Genomic DNA, 24385 nt, shown 5'->3' with positions numbered 1-24385 from the left:
CATTGTTCTCGAACCGTAGGGTCCGCACGCTTAAAGTTATGATGACAGTTTCATTATGAGTTTATGTATTTTGATGTACCGAAGGTTGTTCGGAGTCCCGGATATGATCACGGAGATAACGAGGAGTCTCGAAATGGTCAAGACATAAAGATTGATATATTGGACGGCTATATTCGGACACCCTAAGTGTTTCGGGGAAGTTTCGGATAAAACCGGAGAACCGGGGGGTTACCGGAACCCACCGGGGGGTTAATGGGCCTCATGGGCCTAAAGTGGAGAAGAGGAAAGGCAGCCAGGGCAGGCCGTGCACCCCCTCTCCCCCTAGTCCGAATTGGACAAGGAGGGAGGGGCGGCGCCCCCCCTTTCCTTCCTCTCCTCTCTCCCTTCCTTCCCCCTCTCCTACTTGGACAAGGAAAGGGAGGGGAGTCCTACTCCCGGTAGGAGTAGGACTCCTCCTGCGCGCCTCCTACTAGGGCCGGCCCCCCCCCCCCCCCTTGGCTCCTTTATATAAGGGGGCAAGGGGGCACCCTAGGACACACAAGTTGATCTTCGTGATCGTTCCTTAGCCGTGTGCGGTGCCCCCCTCCATGATATTACACCTCGATCATATTGTAGCGGTGCTTAGGCGAAGCCCTGCGACGGTTAAACATCAAGATGGTCATCACGCCGTCGTGCTGACGAAACTCCTCCCCGAAGCTTTGCTGGATCGGAGCCTGGCTTGTGTCATCGAGCTGTACGTGTGTCCAGAACTCGGAGGTGCCGGAGTAACGGTGCTTGGATCGGTTGGACCGGGAAGACGTACGACTACTTCCTCTATGTTGCGTCAACGCTTCCGCTTCGGTCTACGAGGGTACGTAGACAACACTCTCCCCTCTCGTTGCTATGCATCACCATGATCTTGCGTGTACGTAGGAATTTTTTTGAAATTACTACGTTCCCCAACAGTGGTATCAGAGCCAGGTTTTATGATTTGATGTTATATGCACGAGTAGAACACAAGTGAGTTGTGGGCGATATAAGTCATATTGCCTACCAGCATGTCATACTTTGGTTCGGCGGTATTGTTGGATGAAGCGGCCCGGACTGACATTACGCGTACGCTTACGCGAGACCGATTCTCCCGACGTGCTTTGCACATAGGTGGCTTGCGGGTGACTGTTTCTCCAACTTTAGTTGAACCGAGTGTGGCTACGCCCGGTCCTTGCGAAGGTTAAAACGGCATCAACTTGACAAACTATCGTTGTGGTTTTGATGCGTAGGTAAGATTGGTTCTTTCTTAAGCCCGTAGCAGCCACGTAAAACTTGCAACAAACAAAGTAGAGGACGTCTAACTTGTTTTTGTAGGGCATGTTGTGATGTGATATGGTCAAGACATGATGCTAAATTTTATTGTATGAGATGATCATGTTTTGTAACCGAGTTATCGGCAACTGGCAGGAGCCATATGGTTGTCGCTTTATTGTATGCAATGCAATCGCGCTGTAATGCTTTACTTTATCACTAAGCGGTAGCGATAGTCGTGGAAGCATAAGATTGGCGAGATGACAACGATGCTACGATGGAGATCAAGGTGTCGCGCCGGTGACGATGGTGATCATGACGGTGCTTCGGAGATGGAGATCACAAGCATAACAAGATGATGATGGCCATATCATATCACTTATATTGATTGCATGTGATGTTTATCTTTTATGCATCTTATCTTGCTTTGATTGACGGTAGCATTATAAGATGATCTCTCACTAATTTCAAAAAGTGTTCTCCCTGAGTATGCACCGTTGCGAAAGTTCTTCGTGCAGACACCACGTGATGATCGGGTGTGATAAGCTCTACGTTCCATCTACAACGGGTGCAAGCCAGTTTTGCACACGCAGAATACTCAGGTTAAACTTGACGAGCCTAGCATATGCAGATATGGCCTCGGAACACTGAGACCGAAAGGTCGAGCGTGAATCATATAGTAGATATGATCAACATAGTGATGTTCACCATTGAAACTACTCCATCTCACGTGATGATCGGACATGGTTTAGTTGATTTGGATCACGTGATCACTTAGAGGATTAGAGGGATGTCTATCTAAGTGGGAGTTCTTAAGTAATATGATTAATTGAACTTAAATTTATCATGAACTTAGTACCTGATAGTTATCTTGCTTGTCTATGTTTGATTGTAGATAGATGGCCCGTGCTGTTGTTCCGTTGAATTTTAATGCGTTCCTTGAGAAAGCAAAGTTGAAAGATGATGGTAGCAATTACACGGACTGGGTCTGTAACTTGAGGATTATCCTCATTGCTACAGAAGAATTACGTCCTGGAAGCACCGCTGGGTGCCAGGCCTGCTGCTGGAGCAACACCAGATGTTATGAACGTCTGGCAGAGCAAAGCTGATGACTACTCGATAGTTCAGTGTGCCATGCTTTACGGCTTAGAATCGGGACTTCAACGACGTTTTGAACGTCATGGAGCATATGAGATGTTCCAGGAGTTGAAGTTAATATTTCAAGCAAATGCCCGGATTGAGAGATATGAAGTCTCCAATAAGTTCTATAGCTGCAAGATGGAGGAGAACAGTTCTGTCAGTGAGCATATACTCAAAATGTCTGGGTATAATAATCACTTGATTCAATTGGGAGTTAATCTTCCAGATGATTGCGTCATTGACAGAATTCTCCAATCACTGCCACCTAGCTACAAGAGCTTCGTGATGAACTATAATATGCAAGGGATGAATAAGACTATTCCCGAGCTCTTCGCAATGCTGAAAGCTGCGGAGGTAGAAATCAAGAAGGAGCATCAAGTGTTGATGGTCAACAAGACCACTAGTTTCAAGAAAAAGGGCAAAGGGAAGAAGAAGGGGAACTTCAAAAAGAACAGCAAGCAAGTTGCTGCTCAAGAGAAGAAACCCAAATCTGGACCTAAGCCTGAAACTGAGTGCTTCTACTGCAAGCAGACTGGTCACTGGAAGCGGAACTGCCCCAAGTATTTGGCGGATAAGAAGGATGGCAAGGTGAACAAAGGTATATGTGATATACATGTTATTGATGTGTACCTTACTAGAGCTCGCAGTAGCACCTGGGTATTTGATACTGGTTCTGTTGCTAATATTTGCAACTCGAAACAGGGACTACGGATTAAGCGAACACTGGCAAAGGACGAGGTGACGATGCGCGTGGGAAACGGTTCCAAAGTCGATGTGATCGCGGTCGGCACGCTACCTCTACATCTACCTTCGGGATTAATATTAGACCTAAATAATTGTTATTTGGTGCCAGCGTTGAGCATGAACATTATATCTGGATCTTGTTTGATGCGAGACGGTTATTCATTTAAATCAGAGAATAATGGTTGTTCTATTTATATGAGTAATATCTTTTATGGTCATGCACCCTTTGAAGAGTGGTCTATTTTGATGAATCTCGATAGTATGACACACATATTCATAATGTTGAAGCCAAAAGATGCAGAGTTGATAATGATAGTGCAACTTATTTGTGGCACTGCCGTTTAGGTCATATCGGTGTAAAGCGCATGAAGAAACTCCATACTGATGGACTTTTGGAACCACTTGATTATGAATCACTTGGTACTTGCGAACCGTGCCTCATGGGCAAGATGACTAAAACGCCGTTCTCCGGAACTATGGAGAGAGCAACAGATTTGTTGGAAATCATACATACAGATGTATGTGGTCCGATGAATGTTGAGGCTCGTGGCGGATATCGTTATTTTCTCACCTTCACAGATGATTTAAGCAGATATGGGTATATCTACTTAATGAAACATAAGTCTGAAACATTTGAAAAGTTCAAAGAATTTCAGAGTGAAGTTGAAAATCATCGTAACAAGAAAATAAAGTTTCTACGATCTTATCGTGGAGGAGAATATTTGAGTTACGAGTTTGGTCTACATTTGAAACAATGCGGAATAGTTTCGCAACTCACGCCACCCGGAACACCACAGCGTAATGGTGTGTCCGAACGTCGTAATCGCACTTTACTTGATATGGTGCGATCTATGATGTCTCTTACAGATTTACCGCTATCGTTTTGGGGTTATGCTTTAGAGACGGCCGCATTCACGTTAAATAGGGCACCATCAAAATCCGTTGAGACGACGCCTTATGAACTGTGGTTTGGCAAGAAACCAAAGTTGTCGTTTCTTAAAGTTTGGGGCTGCGATGCTTATGTGAAAAAGCTTCAACCTGATAAGCTCGAACCCAAATCGGAGAAATGTGTCTTCATAGGATACCCAAAGGAGACTGTTGGGTACACCTTCTATCACAGATCCGAAGGCAAGACATGTTGTTGCTAAGAATGGATCCTTTCTAGAGAAGAGTTCTCTCGAAAGAAGTGAGTGGGAGGAAAGTAGAACTTATGAGGTAACTGTAATCATGCACGCCTCTGATGATAAGATCAATCTACAGAACGTTCTGTACCTCCAGCAATATTAGTATGAGTAACTTTAATGATATGATCATGCAAACTCAAATCAATATGTTAACTGAACCACTCGTAATCACAGAGTAAGATTCGCAGCTAAGTGGTACTCGTAACTTCCTGTTCTGGAATGAAATCATGCTACTAGATCATGATGAACCTACAAACTATGAAGAAGCGATGGTGAGCCCAGATTCTGTAAAATGGCTTGAAGCCATGAAATCTGAGATGGGATCCATGTATGAGAACAAAAGTATGGACTTTGGTTGACTTGCCCGTTGATCGGCAAGCAATTGAGAATAAATGGATCTTCAAGAAGAAGACTGACGCTGACGGTAATATTACTGTCTACAAAGCTCGACTTGTCGCAAAAGGTTTTCGACAAGTTCAAGGGGTTGACTATGATGAGACCTTCTCACCCGTAGCGATGCTTAAGTCTGTCCGAATCATGTTAGCAATTGCCGCATTTTATGATTATGTAATTTGGCAGATGGATGTCAAAACTGCATTCCTGAATGGATTTCTGGAAGAAGAGTTGTATATGATGCAACCGGAAGGTTTTGTCGATCCAAAGGGAGCTAACAAAGTGTGCAAGCTCCAGCGATCCATTTATGGACTGGTGCAAGCCTCTCGGAGTTGGAATAAACGCTTTGATAGTGTGATCAAAGCATTTGGTTTTATACAGACTTTCGGAGAAGCCTGTATTTACAAGAAAGTGAGTGGGAGCTCTGTAGCATTTCTGATATTATATGTGGATGACATATTACTGATTGGAAATGATATAGAATTTCTGGATAGCATAAAGGGATACTTGAATAAAAGTTTTTCAATGAAAGACCTCGGAGAAGCTGCTTACATATTAGGCATAAAGATCTATAGAGATAGATCAAGACGCTTAATTGGACTTTCACAAAGCACATACCTTGACAAGATTTTGAAGAAGTTCAAAATGGATCAAGCAAAGAAAGGGTTCTTTCCTGTGTTGCAAGGTGTGAAGTTGAGTCAGACTCAATGCCCGACCACTGCAGAAGATAGAGAGAAAATGAAAGATGTTCCCTATGCTTCAGCCATAGGCTCTATCATGTATGCAATGCTGTGTACCAGACCTGATGTGTGCCTTGCTATAAGTCTAGCAGGGAGGTACCAAAGTAATCCAGGAGTGGATCACTGGACAGCGGTCAAGAACATCCTGAAATACCTGAAAAGGACTAAGGATATGTTTCTCGTATATGGAGGTGACAAAGAGCTCATCGTAAACGGTTACGTTGATGCAAGCTTTGACACTGATCCGGACGATTCTAAATCGCAAACCGGATATGTGTTTACATTAAACGGTGGAGCTCTCAGTTGGTGCAGTTCTAAACAAAGCGTTGTGGCATGATCTACATGTGAAGCGGAGTACATAGCTGCTTCGGAAGCAGCAAACGAAGGAGTCTGGATGAAGGAGTTCATATCCGATCTAGGTGTCATACCTAGTGCATCGGGTCCAATGAAAATCTTTTGTGACAATACTGGTGCAATTGCCTTGGCAAAGGAATCCAGATTTCACAAGAGAACCAAACACACCAAGAGACGCTTCAATTCCATCCGGGATCTAGTCCAGGTGGGAGACATAGAGATTTGCAAGATACATACGGATCTGAATATAGCAGACCCATTGACTAAGCCTCTTCCACGAGCAAAACATGATCAGCACCAAGGCTCCATGGGTGTTAGAATCATTACTGTGTAATCTAGATTATTGACTCTAGTGCAAGTGGGAGACTAAAGGAAATATGCCCTAGAGGCAATAATAAAGTTATTATTTATTTCCTTATATCATGATAAAAGTTTATTATTCATGCTAGAATTGTATTAACCGGAAACATAATACATGTGTGAATACATAGACAAACAGAGTGTCACTAGTATGCCTCCACTTGACTAGCTCGTTAATCAAAGATGGTTATGTTTCCTAACCACGGACAAAGGAGTTGTCATTTGATTAACGGGATCACATCATTAGTTGAATGATCTGATTGACATGACCCATTCCATTAGCTTAGCACCCGATCATTTAGTATGTTGCTATTGCTTTCTTCATGACTTATACATGTTCCTATGACTATGAGATTATGTAACTCCCGTGTGCCGGAGGAACACTTTGTGTGCTTCCAAACGTCACAACGTAACTAGGTGATTATAAAGGTGCTCTACAGGTGTCTCCAAAGGTACATGTTGGGTTGACGTATTTCGAGATTAGGATTTGTCACTCCGATCGTCGGAGAGGTATCTCTGGGCCCTCTCGGTAATGCACATCACTTAAGCCTTGCAAGCATTGCAACTAATGAGTTAGTTGCGGGATGATGTATTACGGAACGAGTAAAGAGACTTGCCGGTAACGAGATTGAACTAGGTATTGGATACCGACGATCGAATCTCGGGCAAGTAACATACCAATGACAAAGGGAACAACGTATGTTGTTATGCGGTCTGACCGATAAAAGATCTTCATAGAATATGTAGGAACCAATATGAGCATCCAGGTTCCTCTATTGGTTATTGACCGGAGACGTGTCCCGGTCATGTCTACATTTTTCTCGAACCCGTAGGGTCCGCACGCTTAAGGTTACGATGACAGTTGTATTATGAGTTTATGCATTTTGATGTACCGAAGTTTGTTCGGAGTCCCGGATGTGATCACGGACATGACGAGGAGTCTCGAAATGGTCGAGACATAAAGATTGATATATTGGAAGCCTATATTTGGATATCGGAAGTGTTCCGGGTGAAATCGGGATTTTACGGGAAAACTGGGAGGTTACCGGAACCCCCCGGGAGGTACATGGGCCTTAATGGGCCTTAGTGGAAGAAGAGGAGAGGCGGCCAGGGCTGGGCTGCGTGCCCCTCCCCCTAATCCGAATAGGACAAGGAGAGAGGGGGCCGGCGCCCCCCTCCTTCTCTCTCTCTCTGTTCCCACCTCGCGAATCCTATTCCAACTAGGATTGGGGGGGGGGGAAGTCCTACTCCCGAAGGGAGTAGGACTCCTCCTGGCGCGCCCTATGATGGCCGGCCGGCCTACCCCTCTTGAACCTTTATATACGGAGGCAGGGGCACCCCTAGAGACACAAGTTGATCCACGTGATCATATTCTTAGCCGTGTGCGGTGCCCCCTTCCACCATAGTCCTCGATAATATTGTAGCGGTGCTTAGGCGAAGCCCTGCGACAGTAGTACATCAAGATCGTCACCACGCCATCGTGCTGACGGAACTCTTCCCCGACACTTTGCTGGATCGGAGTCCGGGGATCGTCATCGAGCTGAACATGTGCTAGATCTCGGAGGTGCCGTAGTTTCGGTGCTTGATCGGTCGGGCCGTGAAGACGTACGACTACATCAACCACGTTGTGCTAACGCTTCCGCTGTCGATCTACATGGGTACGTAGATCACACTCTCCCCTCTCGTTGCTATGCATCACCATGATCTTGCGTGTGCGTAGGAAATTTTTTGAAATTACCATGTTTCCTAACAGTAATTTCAAAATTTTCCTACACACACGGAAGATCATTGTGATGCATAGCAACGAGAGGGGAGAGTATGCCTACGTACCCTCGTAGACCGAATGCGGAAGCGTTAGCACAACGTGGTTGATGTAGTCGTACGTCTTCATGATCCGACCGATCCATATACCAAACGCACGCCACCTCCGTGTTCTGCACATGTTCAGCTCGATGACGTCCTCGCCTTCTTGATCCAGCAAGAGGGGCAAAGTAGTAGATGAGTTCCGGCAGCACGACGGCGTGGTGACGGTGTTGGTGAAGAAAAATTTTCGCAGGGCTTCGCCTAAGCACTACGAAAACTATGATGGAGGATAAACTAGAGGGGACGGGGTTGCCGGCACACGGCTTGGTGTTTCTTGATATGTCTTGGGTGCTAGCCCTACCCCTGAAAGTGTGTTATATCGACTAGAGGGGGGGTGAATAGGCAATTTTTATGAAAGTCTTCAAAACATGTGAGTTTCGAAGACAAACGATACAAATAAACCTATCATCATGCAGCGGAAGATAGACTACACTAGACAGACAATAGTCAAGCATTCAATGAAGTGAAACCACACTGACTAATAGTAGCTAGGCAGTAAGGATCAGGTACACAGTGAAGACAAATAGATAAAGCAAATAGGCTCTGACTTTACAAGAGCCAACCGTAAATAAAGAGATGAGAAGGATAGAACCAGTGTGTGTGACGAAGACAAAGGTTTGGTAGACCAGTTCCAACTGTTGTGACAGTTTTACGTCTGGTTAGGGCGGATAGGTATTTAAACCTGAGGACACTCAGTCCCGGACACTTAGTCCTAAGCACACAGCTGAGAACACTTAGTCCTCTCTGTATTCCCCTTGAGCTAAGGTCACACAGACCTTGCCCAATCACTCTGGTAAGTCTTCAAGGTAAACTTCCAAACCTTCATAGACTTCGTTCACTGGCGATCCACAATGACTCTTGGATGCTCAGAACGCGACGCCTAACCGGCCGGAGGATTCACAGTCCTCCAGTGTAATAAGTCTTCAGATCACACAGACAAGAAGACTTAAGTGATGCCTAACACTCTTTGGCTCTGGGTGGTTAGGGCTTTATCCTCTCAAGGAATTCTCTCTCAAAGGCTTCAAGGTGGGTTGCTCTCAAACGACAAAAGCCGTACTTTAACTCTGAGCAGCCAACCATTTATGGTTGTAGGGGGTGGGCTATTTATAGCCACTAGGCAACCCGGCCTGATTTGTCCGAAATGACCCTGGGTCACTAAGGAACTGGCACGTGTTCCAACGGTCAGATTTCAAACACACACGGCAACTTTACTTGGGCTACAAGCAAAGCTGACTTGTCCAACTCTGAAGAAGATTGCTCTCATAGTCTTCACTCGAAGTCATAGGATTTTGGTTAAGCATCACTTCAGTCATTCTGACTGGTTTTCTTGGACCCCACTTAACAGTACGGTGGTTCCTATGACTCAACAAAGAAGAAAAAGAACTACGAAAGATCTAAGTCTTCGCGCTCCATAGTCTTCATGCGATGTCTTCTCTTGTCATAGTCTTCAATGTGAATGTCTTCACATACCACCTTTGACTTCAGTGTCTTCATACATTTTTAGGGGTCATCTCTGGTAGGAAAACCGAATCAATGAGGGACTTCTACCTGTGTTATCCTGCAATTCTCACAAACACATTAGTCCCTCAACTAGGTTTGTCGTCAATACTCCAAAACCATCTAGGGGTGGCACTAGATGCACTTACAATCTCCCCCTTTTTGGTGATTGATGAAAAACTAGTTGAAGTTTTCAACGGGGAATATAATATGTGAAATTGTAAAGGATAAGGAATTGTCTTCATAAGTTGCAAGGGCTCCCCCTGAATATGTGCATATAAGTAATTTGCTTTTGGAATGCAAATGCACATGGCAGGTTGTACTTGTGGAGATCCTCTTCAACTTATGATGACAATTCATCACGCATGAAAGGTATGTGAAGATAATGAACATGCATAATGAAAAATGGACGTTTGCAAAATGATCTAAGTGCAGAATTTATCATCGCACATGCGGAATTTATGATCGCATCACAAAATAGCAAATAAGTAGCAGACGACCATCGAGTTTAAGTGTTACAACCCAAAGAACCAAATGTATCAAAACAAGAGTTGTAAACACTAGGCAAAACATAAAGTAACCGCCCATATGGACCCGCTTGAAGACTATCAAACTCATAAGCTTCTCCCCCTTTTGTCAGTGAGGACCAAAAAGGTTTGAAGACATAGAGCATTTACTTGTTCCCACAAAGAGGAGGTGAGGCAGCAGGGTCGTCAGTGGTGTTCGGCGGTGCAGAAGAACTTGGGCAGTGTTGAGGCGTGCAGAAGTAGGGGGCGGTGAAGTGGCATCATCTTCGTCCTCGATCACTCTGGCATTCACAGTTGCCGCAGAGGAAGAAAACTCAGAGTCTTTAGGAGATGGGGTTCGTCGCAGCACAGCCCTTCTGGGAGGTGTGGAGTTAAACTTGAAACGTTCAGAGAAGCCATCCTCTTGAAGATCATCCTCAGGACACATAAGCGTCAGCCCTTTCCATGTACGCCGACAAGTTTCATGGGCTACAAAGGCATTCTTGGTGGCAAGATTGTGAATGCGGTTGACATCCACCAAGAGGCTTTGCATTTGGCGCTTCAGCCAGTCAGGATGCCTATCCTGTTTCTGATGAAGAGCAACCAGAAGCTATCAGTCATTGAGAACACAAGATCGCTTCTTGGGTCGTTGGGCAATAGTGCTTTCAGTGGCTTCAGTAAGAGCACGATGAGGTGCACGTGTAGTACCTGCCAGAGGATAAACACGAGTGACTGCTTCAACTCCTTCAATGTTCTGAGTGAAACTTTGATGCTCCGCATTCTGAAGACTGAGAGGTTCCTTGGCAGGCTTAGGATAAATGGCTTCAACGGACATATCCACATCAGGCAGAAAGATCCGATGATTGCGAGCAGATGGCTGATATGAGATACCTGAGTGGAGTTTAATCAGACGCATTATCCATGGAGCGTAGAACTTCAAGCCAAAAAGATCAGATCCTGATGCAGCAAGTTGGTGGATGAAGAAGTCTTGTGTATTGAAGCATTTTCCATGAAGAATATAGAAGACCAAAGTCTTCATTGCACCTTCCAGCTTTGCATGTGGAGAATGTCCTTTGATGGGCCAGAGAGTTCGCCTTATAATGTGATAGATAGTCCTTGGCAGATACTCAAGGTCTTCAACAAAGAACTCCTTAGGATATGCAGCATCTTGTGGCAAAGGCTTCATCATACTGAGCATCTGACTCATGTTCGGTTCAGGCCTCTGAAAGATGTTTTCCATAGCTTCACTGTGAAGTTGACATCCAGGTTCATAGAGATATCCAGGAGTGGGCAGACCAGTGAGCTCAATGATATCAAAGGCTTTGGCTTCGTGATGAACATTTCCTGTCATCCACTCCAGGACCCAAGTCTTCGGATCTCTATTGTAACCACGTATGTGAAGTGTGGCATAAAATTGGAGCAGCAACTATTCATTCCAGTGCTCTTGGTCGGTGATGAAGGGCAACAATCCAACTTCTTTGAAGCAATCCAGAGCTTCTTCCAAACAAGGCAGACCAGCTATTGCTTCGGTGTCAAGACGCATATGTGGGAAGATGCGACCTTGATTGTACAGAATGCAGGAGTAATAGCTTCGCTGCGGATAGCTCCAGAACCGATCAGAAGATATTCGTTCCCTTGAGTAGGGGTTCTTGGAGCTATTGAAGAAGGTGTTGTCTGCTTTGAAGCCGTTGACATTGAAGGATCCAGGTGCTGTTGCAGGACCTGGAAACATGGGCAATCTTGGCATTGGCTTCTATACCTGAGGCCTATGCTCAATATGATAGTCAAACTGAGGACCAGCAGCAGGCGCAGGGACAGAAGCAGTAGTATCATTGGCTTCGCTGACTTCTGGTTCTTGGGTTGGTGCAGGCTCCACATTTTCTTCAGACTCGAAGACTTGAGGCCTTGGTCCTTTGCGAAGCCTGCGTAACGCAGGCGACGCCTTTGGAGATGGAGTTGGCTAGGCCTCAAAGTCATCTTCTTCTTCTTGCCGGGGTGGTGTGACTTGTTGTTGTTGTGGGTGATCAGCCCATGTTGCATCCTGAGCAATTGGCGTCAGAGGACGACCAATGCTGATGAGTTCGCTGTGCGTAAGCACAGGCGATGATACCTGTTGGTGCTCGATCTGAGGAAGAACTACATCATCTTCAACATGGTCATGATGACCAATGTCTTCAGCAGCGGTGGGATCAGCTGCTGGTATGTCTTCAACTTCATGAGCCTCTGTGAAAGCAGGCTCATGGACAGTCAGTTGGCGCTCTTGATGTTCAGCAGCAGGGCGGACCATGGAGATAGGTTTAACAATTAAGGGCTCTGTGGGAGCAGCCCGTTCCTTCTTGGTCTTGCGCTTCTTTTTGGAGGGAGCAGCAGCAGAGGCTTCAGGATGTTTCCTCTTTCTGGCTTCAGCCTCAGCTGTCCTCGTCTTCTTCAGGTCTGAAGCGGTAGACCCGGCCTTTGGCTTCGAGCCAGTCATGCTGGTTGGGAAGACAATGGGATGTGCTTCCTGCCTTAGTGCGTCGGGTTCGGCCATAGCGGGCTTCTTCTTCTGCTTTGCAGCCATCCTGGGGTCAATGCCAGGACGCCCAAGAGCCTTGCGCTTCTCAGCCTCATTGTAGGCTTGCACACACTTGTCAGCCAGGCTCTTCATGCGCTCACGAGAACCTTGAGCTTCTTCACGCTTCTTGAGAAAAGCTTCTTTGAGCTCGTGCAGCATGATCTTGAAGTTCTTGACCTCTTGCACACTGAGCTTGGCCACATGCTTCTTGAACTGAGCTTTCTCAAAGTCAATCTTCTGCTTCAGTTCAACGATGCGCTGGGCTATAGCTAACTCTGAAGCAATGGTGCCATGGAAAGCGACACTGAGGCCAATGGGAAGTTGCAAATCTTCAAAGCTAAGGTTGGGCGTGTCAAACCACTCATCGATGAAGTCGTGGATGATTGCCACGTCAAAGAGAGGCAAATTGTTGAAGATTTCTGCTTCTTCTTTTCTCTTGATCAGTTGCTCAAGAGCGTCATCTGCAAGATCTTCATCACTGGATAGATCAATGGTATCATTGCGCAGAATAGCAGCAGCAGTTAGTTCTTGGCTGGTATGTGGCAGAGGCATCTTGACTCTTGGGGGCTTGGAGATGCGTGACAGATCTTCAGACTGCACACTGTCTTCAGGAGGTGCAGTAGCCAGTGGCTTCGCCCGTGAGATTTTTGGTGCTGAGGCAGGCTTTGAAGCTTTAGGCAGCTTTGACTTCTGCAGCTTTGGAGTAGGAGCTGGGGCTTCATCAGTGTCAGCATCATCATCAGAATGATCCACTTTGGCACCTTGAATAGCGATGTGAGTGATGAGGCCATCCAGGTTGTAGAACGGACCGACGACATTGGGTTCGGCATCGCGGGTGCCATCTGCACGGGGAGCAGAGGGACCAGGATTGAAGTCTAGTCCCAATGACTTCTTGTTCTGCTTCGCCAAATTCTGGGCAAACTGGAAGTTGCGCTTGAACAGATTGTCGTCACGACACCAGAGCAGTGACGATGGGTCAGCATCCGCAGGCTGTGGTCCACGGACCATGCAGGGATAGAAGCCATGTTCAATGGCTTCATCTCTGGACCTGGGTTGAAGATTTTTTTATAGGATGTCTCCCCATGGTCGCTTGATGGCATTCTTTTCAGCATATTCCTTTGTCACAAATCTGTACTTGAACCACTGTTCTGCCCAATATCGTCGAATCCATTGGATTCGTGTCTTGCGCTGATTATAATCCTCTTCTGGATCTGTCTTGTACAATTCTGAGAGGTCATCGGGCAGATCTCTTGATGTCTCACCTCGACGCTTTCTGCCACCCTTCCTTGCTGATTTCTCTGCAGCCATGAACTTTAAACTGAATGGCTTCAATACGTTCAAAGGCTTCAAGGGCTTTCGCTTGCTGGACAAACAAGAATTGGCTTCGGGAGAATTTATGTGATGCTGTAAGAATTCTGCAAATGAATGCAGACTATGAGAACCAAGGGATTCTCCCACGGACATGTACCTGTGACAGCATTAAGGTGCGAGGGAAGGGGAAGAGGTCATATGCATTCTCAGAAGATTTTGAAGATAAATTAGTTTAGAAGACATTGACCTCATCGTGCGAAGACATTCACTCATAGATAAGGAGTTGGTTCCAGATTTGTACGAATCCACAGATCAGTACAAGTGAGGAATCTAACTACTTTGTGAAGCATAAGTGAACATACTAGGCATAATATGAGATGTAGTATGAAGTGGATCCAACTTGTGTGAACAGAAACTGCTTGTGGTAGAAAGTGACGAATCTATAGGATCAAAGAGGCCGTAAAAAGGGAGTTTTATTTACCACACAAGAAACTGCTAGACGGAGTGGAATAGGAGGCCGAGCAGTTCGATCGTCCGTGCCCTAACTTGGCGACGGAGGACACCTACGGCGACGGCGGAGAAGACGATGTCCGCGGCCGGCGTCGGAGAGGTCGCGGCAGCTAAGCGCTTCGTCGCCGGCGTCGTCGAGGGCTAGCGGTGGCGCTAGGGTTCGTGCGAGAGTGGAAGAAGGATAATGACTGTTGTGAGGCATGTATTTATAGGGACAGGGATGACACATCGTTATTACATAGGTGCCCCTGACGATTCACATCTGAAGAACACGTGGCCATCATGCAACCTATCGGAGGTTGTTCCACGTTCCCACGCACGCCTGGATTGTCGGGTGGTCGTTCCCACTTCCCTGGGTTTCAGGTGAAGGAATTGGCATTGAAAACGGACTTAATGTTTGTCTCTGTATCTTCTGCTGACAAGGACGCAGAGAAGACATTTGACAGTTTCAATAGAATGCACATGATTTGGAGAGATAGAGTTTGAGATAGAAAGCATAGAGAGGTTAGGGTCCGATCACATTCACTTAGTTCAAAAGATTCAACAAGAAGACATAGCTATAAGTGAATGCTGTAGAGGACAAAACACTATGTATATATATGTATGTGAAAAAGACAATCAAATCAACATAGTGAAGATAATCATGAGGACAAGTTGACAATGAAGACAAACAAAATGTGAAGACATAGCAAATGTAACGCCATGGGTAAAACACTTCAAACAGAAGAATTTGGTGGTGGCGTTACCCACCGTATAGGAAGTATTAGACCCAGACACGGCGCACAATTATCGTGGCGCTCCGAAGTCAAATTCCACATTAATGTATTCACACTTAGAATGTATGTCTTCATTGATTGAAGATATACTTTACTTCATGTGTTGCACATCTAAGTCATCAATATGCATAAGTGTTAGGATGTGTGCCTGATCACAGGACATTTGAGGCTTCCAAGATATTTAGCTCACACCGTAACTTGCAAAATCTCTTCTCATCCAAGGGCTTGGTGAAGATATCTGCCAATTGCTCTTCAGTGTTGACGTGTATGATATCAATATCTTCCTTCACAACATGATCTCTGAGAAAGTGATGACGAATTTCGATGTTCTTTGTCTTCGAGTGCTGAACTGGGTTATTGGCAATATTGACGGCGCTTTCGTTGTCGCAGTAGAGTGGCACTCGCTTCAGATGAATGCCATAGTATTTGAGTGTTTACTTCATCCACAGAAGCTGAGCGCAGCAAGATCCAGCAGCAATGTATTCAGATTCAGCAGTAAAGAGAGATACACAATTCTGCTTCTTTGAAGACCAACAGACAAGTGATCATCCCAGAAAATGACATGTGCCTAATGTAGACTTGCGATCCACCTTGTCACCAGCATAATCAGCATCCGAGAAACCAACCAGATCAAACTCTGAGCCCTTTGGATACCATAATCCTAGAGTTGGGGTGTAAGCCAAATATCGAAGAATTCGCTTCACAGCTAAGTGATGCGATTCCTTTGGTGCCGCTTGGAATCAAGCACACATGCAAACACTAAGCATAATATCTGGCCTAGATGCACATAGATAAAGTAAGGAACCAATCATGGAGCGGTATACCTTTTGATCGAACTCTTTACCATTGTCGTCGGGACCCAGATGATGTTTGGCTGGCATTGGCGTTGTGAAACCTTTGCAGTCTTGCATACCAAACTTCTTCAGGCAATCTTTGAGATACTTCTCTTGAGATATAAAGATGCCGTTGCATTGCTGACGTATTTGAAGACCAAGGAAGAACTTCAGCTCACCCATCATGGACATCTGATATTGCTCTTGCATCATATATCCAAACTCTTCACTGTATTTCTGATTGGTGCAGCCAAAGATAATGTCATCCACATATATTTGGCACACAAACAGTTCACCATCATATGTCTTCGTGAAGAGAGTGGGGTCGAGGGAACCAGATTTGAAGCCTTTGCTCTTCAGGAAGTCTTTGAGTGTGTCATACCAAGCCCGAGGGGCTTGTTTGAGGCCATACAGTGCCTTGTTGAGCTTGTATACAATGTCAGGATGTTTTGGATCTTCAAAGCCAGGTGGTTGTGCGACATACACTTCTTCTTCAATCTTGCCATTAAGAAAAGCGCTCTTCACATCCATTTGATACAGAAGTATGTTATGATGATTTGCATAGGCCAGCAGTATGCGTATGGCTTCAAGTCTAGCCACAGGAGCAAATGTTTCATCGAAGTCAATCCCTTCAACTTGAGTGTATCTTTGAGCAATGAGACGAGCTTTGTTTCTGACAACTTGACCATGCTCATCTTGCTTGTTGCGATATATCCATTTGGTGCCTATTATATTGTGCTTCCGAGGATCAGGACGCTTAACCAGTTCCCATACATTATTCAGCTCAAACTGTTGAAGCTCTTCTTGCATAGCTTGAATCCATTCAGGTTCCATGAAGGCTTCTTCAACTTTCTTGGGTTCTGTTATTGAGACGAATGCGAAGTGCCCATAGAAATTTGCTAGCCGAGTTGCCCTTGAACGAGTGAGTGGACCTGGTGCATTGATGCTATCGATTATTCTCTCAATCTGCACTTCATTTGCAACACGAGGATGTACAGGACGAAGATTTTGCTCTTGCTGATCATTGTCATTGTTAGAGGGATTGTCTTCAGGCTGAGCATTATCTTCAGGTTGATCAGGTGCAGAGATGATGAGTTCTTCTTCGGGTTGAGCTTCAGAAGGTATGATTTCTCCAGTTCCCATAAGTTTAATTAATTCACTAGATGGAACTTCATCTAACACATTTGGCAGCTGCTCTCTTTGTGAGCCGTTAGTTTCATCGAACCGCACATCCACTGTTTCAACCACTTTGTAATGAAATAGATTGAAGACTCTGTAGGAGTGCGAATCCTTTCCATATCCAAGCATAAAACCCTCATGTGCTTTTGGTGCAAATTTTGGAGTGTGATGTGGATCCTTGATCCAGCACTTAGCGCCAAATACTCTGAAGTAGCTGACATTTGGCTTCTTGCCAGTAAGGAGCTCATAGGATGTCTTGTTCAGAAGCTTGTGAAGATAAACACGGTTGATGATATGGCATGCAGTGTCAATGGCTTCAGGCCAGAATTTTCTTGGAGTCTTGTATTCATCAAGCATCGTTTGAGCCATCTCAATAAATGTTCTGTTCTTGCGTTCAACGACGCCATTCTGCTGTGGTGTGTACGGAGCTGAGAATTCATGTGTGATGCCCAAAGTATCAAGATATGTATCAAGGCCAGTGACAATGGCACTGAATTCTGGCCCTCGTCATATAATCGTTGTCAAGATTGTCTTCGAGGGATGCTTGGCCCTCGTCATCTTTCCTGCTTCACAGGCACCGCATAAGTGATCCTTCTTGAACTTGACGCCCTCGATGCCTATGACATGCTTCTTCCTTACAAGGGCGTGGAGGTTCCTCATGCCAGCATGCCCTAGCCTTCGATGCCAGAGCCAGCATTCAGATACTTTTGCTAGAAGACATGCTGCAAGTTGTGGTCCTGCTGAGAAATCTACCACATACAAATCATATTTTTGATACCCTTCAAACACTAGAGACTTGTCATATTCCATTAGTACAAGGCAACAATATTTTCCGAACATCACAATCATGTTTAAATCGCAAAGCATTGAAACAGACATTAAGTTGAAACCAAGGGATTCAACAAGCATGACTTTATCCATGTGTTGATCCTTTGAGATTGCAACTCTACCTAGACCCAATACCTTGCTTTTACTAGTGTTAGCAAATGTGATGTGACTTTTGTCTGATGGACGTAAAGTTGAGTCCATGAGAAGGCTTCGCTTGCCAGTCATGTGATTTGTACACCCACTATCAATAATCCATTCTGAAGCAGCTGGTGTCGTACCCTACAGTGCAGTTAGGGGGATAGGCTTCACGAAGAGAATTGTGAAGAAAAAATATTTGACGAACCAGTGGATTATTAAAGCTTAGGTCAAGATTAGGACTGATAGGGCAAGTTGCAAGCGATTTAGAAACAAAGTACATAGTAAGACCATTTGGGCATTTGATCTTGCGCCCTACAAGATGTTTAAGGTCCCCAGCAATAGTGTCAGACGATTTTGGTTTTCGGCTGGAGACCTTTCCCTGCAAAAGAGAGTTAAGCTTTCTTAGCCACCCACATCTTCAGGGGTGGCTTCGAAGCAATGAGTCTAAGTGCAGCATCTGAGAACTTTGGCTTTGGAGCCCTAGCAAAAAGTCTTGCAGGTGGATAGTAGTACTCATAAGAATAAGCAGAATAGTTCTTGGTCTTATGAACATGGCAGTTTAAAGGACCGCGCTCATATTCATAGGCCTGAGTATGGCTTCCCTGCAAAACATTTGCGTTAGTTTGACTCCGGTGAGTCCTCTATCTGTATGAAGCCTTTGGACCGTATGAAGCCTGTGGTCTGGGGTTTGTCTTCTTCACCTGTGGTGTCATGATGACATTCACAGGAAGATTCTCCAAACACCTTTTCGGCACCCAGATCTTCTTCATAGGCGGTCCATTCCTGCAGTTAGTACCAATGTAATTGGCAAACACTTCACCATTCTGATTCTTAAACAATTTATATTTTGCATCAAAGGATTCATCAATAACAATGGGGTTAGCACAAGGGAAGCCAGATAGAGTGGATGGATCTGCTGAAGGTTCCTTTGCAGCAACCCATGTGGTTTTGGGGTACTGCTCAGGTTTCCAGTAAGAGCCATCAGCATTCATTTTCCAACACCCTCTTTCCTAGGGTTTCGGTTCAGGATCTGCCTTTTGAGGATATCACAAAGTGTCTGATGCCCTTTAAGACTTTTGTACATCCCTGTTTCAAGCAGTGTCTTCAACCTAGCATTCTCATCAGCAATAGCAGTGGTGTCCTCAGTAGAGGGGTTAGTTTCCACATCAACAGTTGAAGATATTGCAACAGTAGCAGCAGTAGAGCATTCAGCAACAGAAGTAGCATTATCACGCTCAATGCATTTAAGACATGGTGGTTCAAATTCTTCCTGAGCTGAACTGATCTATTCGGCGCGAAGTGACTCGTTTTCCTTTTGAAGATCTTCGTGAGCCGCTCTCAATTTCTCGAGTTCTTCATGAGTTGTTGAGAGCATTTCATGACGACTTTCAAGTTCCTCATACTTAATATGAAGATTTTTATGTCTTCAATTAAGGACTGAGATCGAGTTATTTCAGCGTCCAACAGGTCATCGCTTTTGTCTAACAGTTTTTGAATATGTTCCATAGCTTTTTTTTGTTTAGTGACAAGGGAAGCAAGTTTTGCATAGCTGGGTCCAAATTCATCACCAGATTCATCATCACTAGATTCAGATAGATAGCATTCAATTACCTTAGCATCATTTGCCATAAGGCATGATGCAGAAGATGATGATTCTGGTTCGAAAGTCATCGCTTTGAGTGACTCCTTGAAGTCCTTGAACCGAGGATCATGACGAGTTCGATGACCCTCATAGACCTCAGAGAGACGGTCCCAGATGAGCTTTGCATGATCGAGATGCATGACATTCCTAAACTAATTTTGAGATAGACAGGAGCAGATGACGTCCTTCGCCGTGAGGTTGAGAAGAGTGTACTTGCGAATGTCATCAGTTTCCGCCATTTTGCACAGATCGGTCAGACCAATCTCAGTGATGGTCCACACCTCGCTGTTTGCTTCCATGAGGCGCTTCTTCATCATGGCCTTCCACTTGGGATACTCGTGACTGTCAAAGATGGGGCATGACACAGTCTTCATACCTGTGGTTGACATAACTGAAACTCCAGGCGGTTAAACCAAAATCACACAGAATAAGGGAGTACCAGGCTCTGATACCAATTGAAAGTGTGTTATATGGACTAGAGGGGGGGTGAATAGGCGATTTTTATGAAAATCTTCAAAACATGTGAGTTTCGAAGACAAAACGATAGAAATAAACCTATCATCATGCAGCGGAAGATAGACTACACTAGACAGACAATAGTCAAGCATTCAATGAAGTGAAACCACACTGACTAATAGTAGCTAGGCAGTAAGGATCAGGTACACAGTGAAGACAAATAGATAAAGCAAATAGGCACTGACTTTACAAGAGCCAACCGTAAATAAAGAGATGAGAAGGATAGAACCAGTGTGTGTGACGAAGACAAAGGTTTAGTAGACCAGTTCCAACTGCTGTGACAGTTGTACGTCTGGTTAGGGCGGATAGGTATTTAAACCTGAGGACACTCAGTCCCGGACACTTAGTCATGAGCACACAGCTCAGAACACTTAGTCCTCTCCGTATTCCCCTTGAGCTAAGGTCACACAGACCTTGCCCAATCACTCTGGTAAGTCTTCAAGGTAAACTTCCAAACCTTCACAGACTTCGTTCACCGGCGATCCACAATGACTTTTGGATGCTCAGAACGCGACGCCTAATCGGCCGGAGGATTCACAGTCCTCAAGTGTAATAAGTCTTCAGATCACACAGACAAGAAGACTTAAGTGATGCCTAACACTCTTTGGCTCAGGGTGGTTAGGGCTTTATCCTCTCAAGGAATTCTCTCTCAAAGGCTTCGAGGTGGGTTGGTCTCAAATGACAAAAGTCGTACTTTAACTCTGAGCAGCCAACCATTTATGGTTGTAGGGGGTGGGCTATTTATAGCCAGTAGGCAACCCGACCTGATTTGTCCGAAATGACCCTGGATCACTAAGGAACTGGCACGTGTTCCAACGGTCAGATTTCAAACACACACGACAACTTTACTTGGGTTACAAGCAAAGCTGACTTGTCCAACTCTGAACAAGATTCGCTCTCATAATCTTCACTCGAAGTCATAGGATTTTGGTTAAGCATCACTTCAGTCATTCTGACTGGTTTTCTTGGACCCCACTTAACAGTACGGTGGTTCCTATGACTCAACAAAGAAGAAAAAGAACTACGAAAGATCTAAGTCTTCGCGCTCCATAGTCTTCATGCGATGTCTTCTCTTGTCATAGTCTTCAATGTGAATGTCTTCACATACCACCTTTGACTTCAGTGTCTTCATACATTTTTAGGGGTCATCTCTGGTAGGAAAACCGAATCAATGAGGGACTTCTACCTGTGTTATCCTGCAATTCTCACAAACACATTAGTCCCTCAACTAGGTTTGTCGTCAATACTCCAAAACCAACTAGGGGTGGCACTAGATGCACTTACAACCTCTCTATTTATATGTTGAGCCTTGGGGTCGAAACTTGGAGTAAAAGCCTCCACAAATTCGGTTTCACCCGAAAGGCAAGAGTCCTTCTCGGACTCTAGGGCCAGACGCCAGGGTTCCCGGCGTCTGGACCCAGACGCCAGGGACCCTGGCGTCTGGCCCCTAGACTCTGCAAAACTTCGTTTTGCGCTTTCTAAAAACCTCGTGGGCTTTCCCCTTTGGCCCAAATAAAGTGTTCTCGTACCCAAACATTTCGGGAAACATCCGGAACCCCTTCCAGAGACCAAACACTATTATCCCATATATCAAACTTTATCTCTGGACCATTCCGGAGTTCCTCGTCATGTCCGTGATCTTATCCGGAACTCCGAACAACATTCGGTTACCAACATACATAACTCATAAATACTATATCGTCAACGAACGTTAAGCGTGTGGACCCTATGGGTTCAAGAACTATGTAGACATGACCGAGACACCTCTCTGGTCAATAACCAATAGCGGAACCTGGATGCCCATATTGGCTCCTACACATTCTACGTAGATCTTTATTTGTCGAACCGCATAACAACATACGTTGTTCCCTTTGTCATTGGTATGTTACTTGCCCGAGATTCGATCGTTGGTATCTCAATACCTAGTTCAATCTCGTTACCGGCAAGTCTCTTTACTCGTTTCGTAATACATCATCCTGCAACTAACTCATTAGTTACAATGCTTGCAAGGCTTATAGTGATGTGCATTACCGAGTGGGTGCAGAGACACCTCTCCGACAATCAGAGTGACAAATCCTAATCTCGAAATACGCCAACTCAACAAGTTCCTTCGGAGACACCTGTAGAGCACCTTTATAATAACCCAGTTACGTTGTGACGTGATGACCCACAAGTATAGGGGATCTATCTTAGTCCTTTCGATAAGTAAGAGTGTCGAACCCAACGAGGAGCAGAAGGAAATGATAAGCGGTTTCCAGCAAGGTATTCTCTGCAAGTACTGAAATAAGTGGTAACAGATAGTTGTTGTGATAGGATAATTTGTAACGAGCAACAAGTAACAAAAGTAAATAAAGTGAAGCAAGGTGGCCCAATCCTTGTTGTAGCAAAGGACAAGCCTGGACAAACTCTTATATAGAGAAAAGCGCTCCCGAGGACACATGGGAATATCGTCAAGCTAGTTTTCATCACGTTCGTATGCTTCGCGTTCGGTACTTTGATAATTTGGTATGTGGGTGGACCGGTGCTTGGGTACTATCCTTACTTAGACAAGTATCCCACTTATGATTAACCTCTATTGCAAGCATCCACAACTACAACAAAAGTATTAAGGTAAACCTAACCATAGCATGAAACATATGGATCCAAATCAGCCCCTTACGAAGCAACACATAAACTAGGGTTTAAGCTTCTGTCACTCTAGCAACCCATCATCTACTTATTACTTCCCAATGCCTTCCTCTAGGCCCAAATAATGGTGAAGTGTTATGTAGTCGACGTTCACATAACACCACTAGAGGAGAGACAACATACATCTCATCAAAATATCAAAGGAATACCAAATTCAAATGACTACTAATAGCAAGACTTCTCCCATGTCCTCAGGAACAAACGTAACTACTCACAAAGTATATTCATGTTCATAATCAGAAGGGTATTAATATGCATATAGGTTCTGAACATATGATCTTCCACCAAATAAACCAACTAGCATCAACTATAAGGAGTAATTAACACTACTAGCAACCTACTAGAACCAATCCCGGACCTGAGGACAAGAATTGGATACAAGAGATGAATTAGGGTTTTGAGAGGAGATGGTGCTGATGAAGATGTTGATGGAGATTGCCTTCTCCCGATGAGAGGAGCGTTGGTGATGACGATGGCGATGATTTCCCCCTCCCGGAGGGAAGTTTCCCCGACAGTACAGCTCTGCCGGAGCCCTAGATTGGTTACGCCAAGGTTCCGCCTCGTGGCGGCGGAGTTTCGTCCGAGAAGATGGCTTATGATTTTTTCCCATCGAAAGACTTCATATAGCAGAAGATGGTCATCGGAGGGCCACCAAGGGGCCCACGAGGTAGGGGGCACGCCCAGGGGGTAGGGCGCGCCCCCACCCTCGTGGGTAGGGTGTGGCCCCCCTGATGAACTTCTTGCACTCAATATTTATTATATATTCTGAAATTGTCTTCCGTGAAGTTTCAGGACTTTTGGAGCTGTGCAGAATAGGTCTTTAATATTTGCTCCTTTTCTAGCCCTGAATCCCAATTGCCGGCATTCTCCCTCTTTATGCAAACCTTGTAAAATAAGAGAGAATAGGCATAAGTATTGTGACATAATGTGTAATAACAGCCCATAATGCAATAAATATCAATATAAAAGCATGATGCAATATGGACGTATCAACTCCCCCAAGCTTAGACCTCGCTTGTCCTCAAGCGAAAGCCGAAATCGAAAAATATGTCCACATATTTAGAGATAAAGGTGTCGATAAAAGTAAAATACGAACATGAGAGCATCATGATCATTCTTAGAACATCAACTTACATAATTCTTGTCATATGATTTCTTATGCTAGAGTAATAATTCAATCACAATTTCAAGTATGAATCGTAAACTTCATTGAAAACTAACAAACTATAATCTCAGTTATTGGAGCAATTGCAATTTATCATAACATAGGAAATAGTCAATGTATAAGAGCTTTTCAGCAAGTTCACATACTCAACTATCATATAGTTTTTCACAATTGCTGACACTT

This window comes from Triticum urartu, chromosome 5 (assembly GCF_003073215.2).
Source record: "Triticum urartu cultivar G1812 chromosome 5, Tu2.1, whole genome shotgun sequence".
Taxonomy (NCBI): domain Eukaryota; kingdom Viridiplantae; phylum Streptophyta; class Magnoliopsida; order Poales; family Poaceae; genus Triticum; species Triticum urartu.
The sequence above is the reverse complement of the archived record's forward strand: the minus strand, read 5'-3'. Positions refer to the sequence as shown.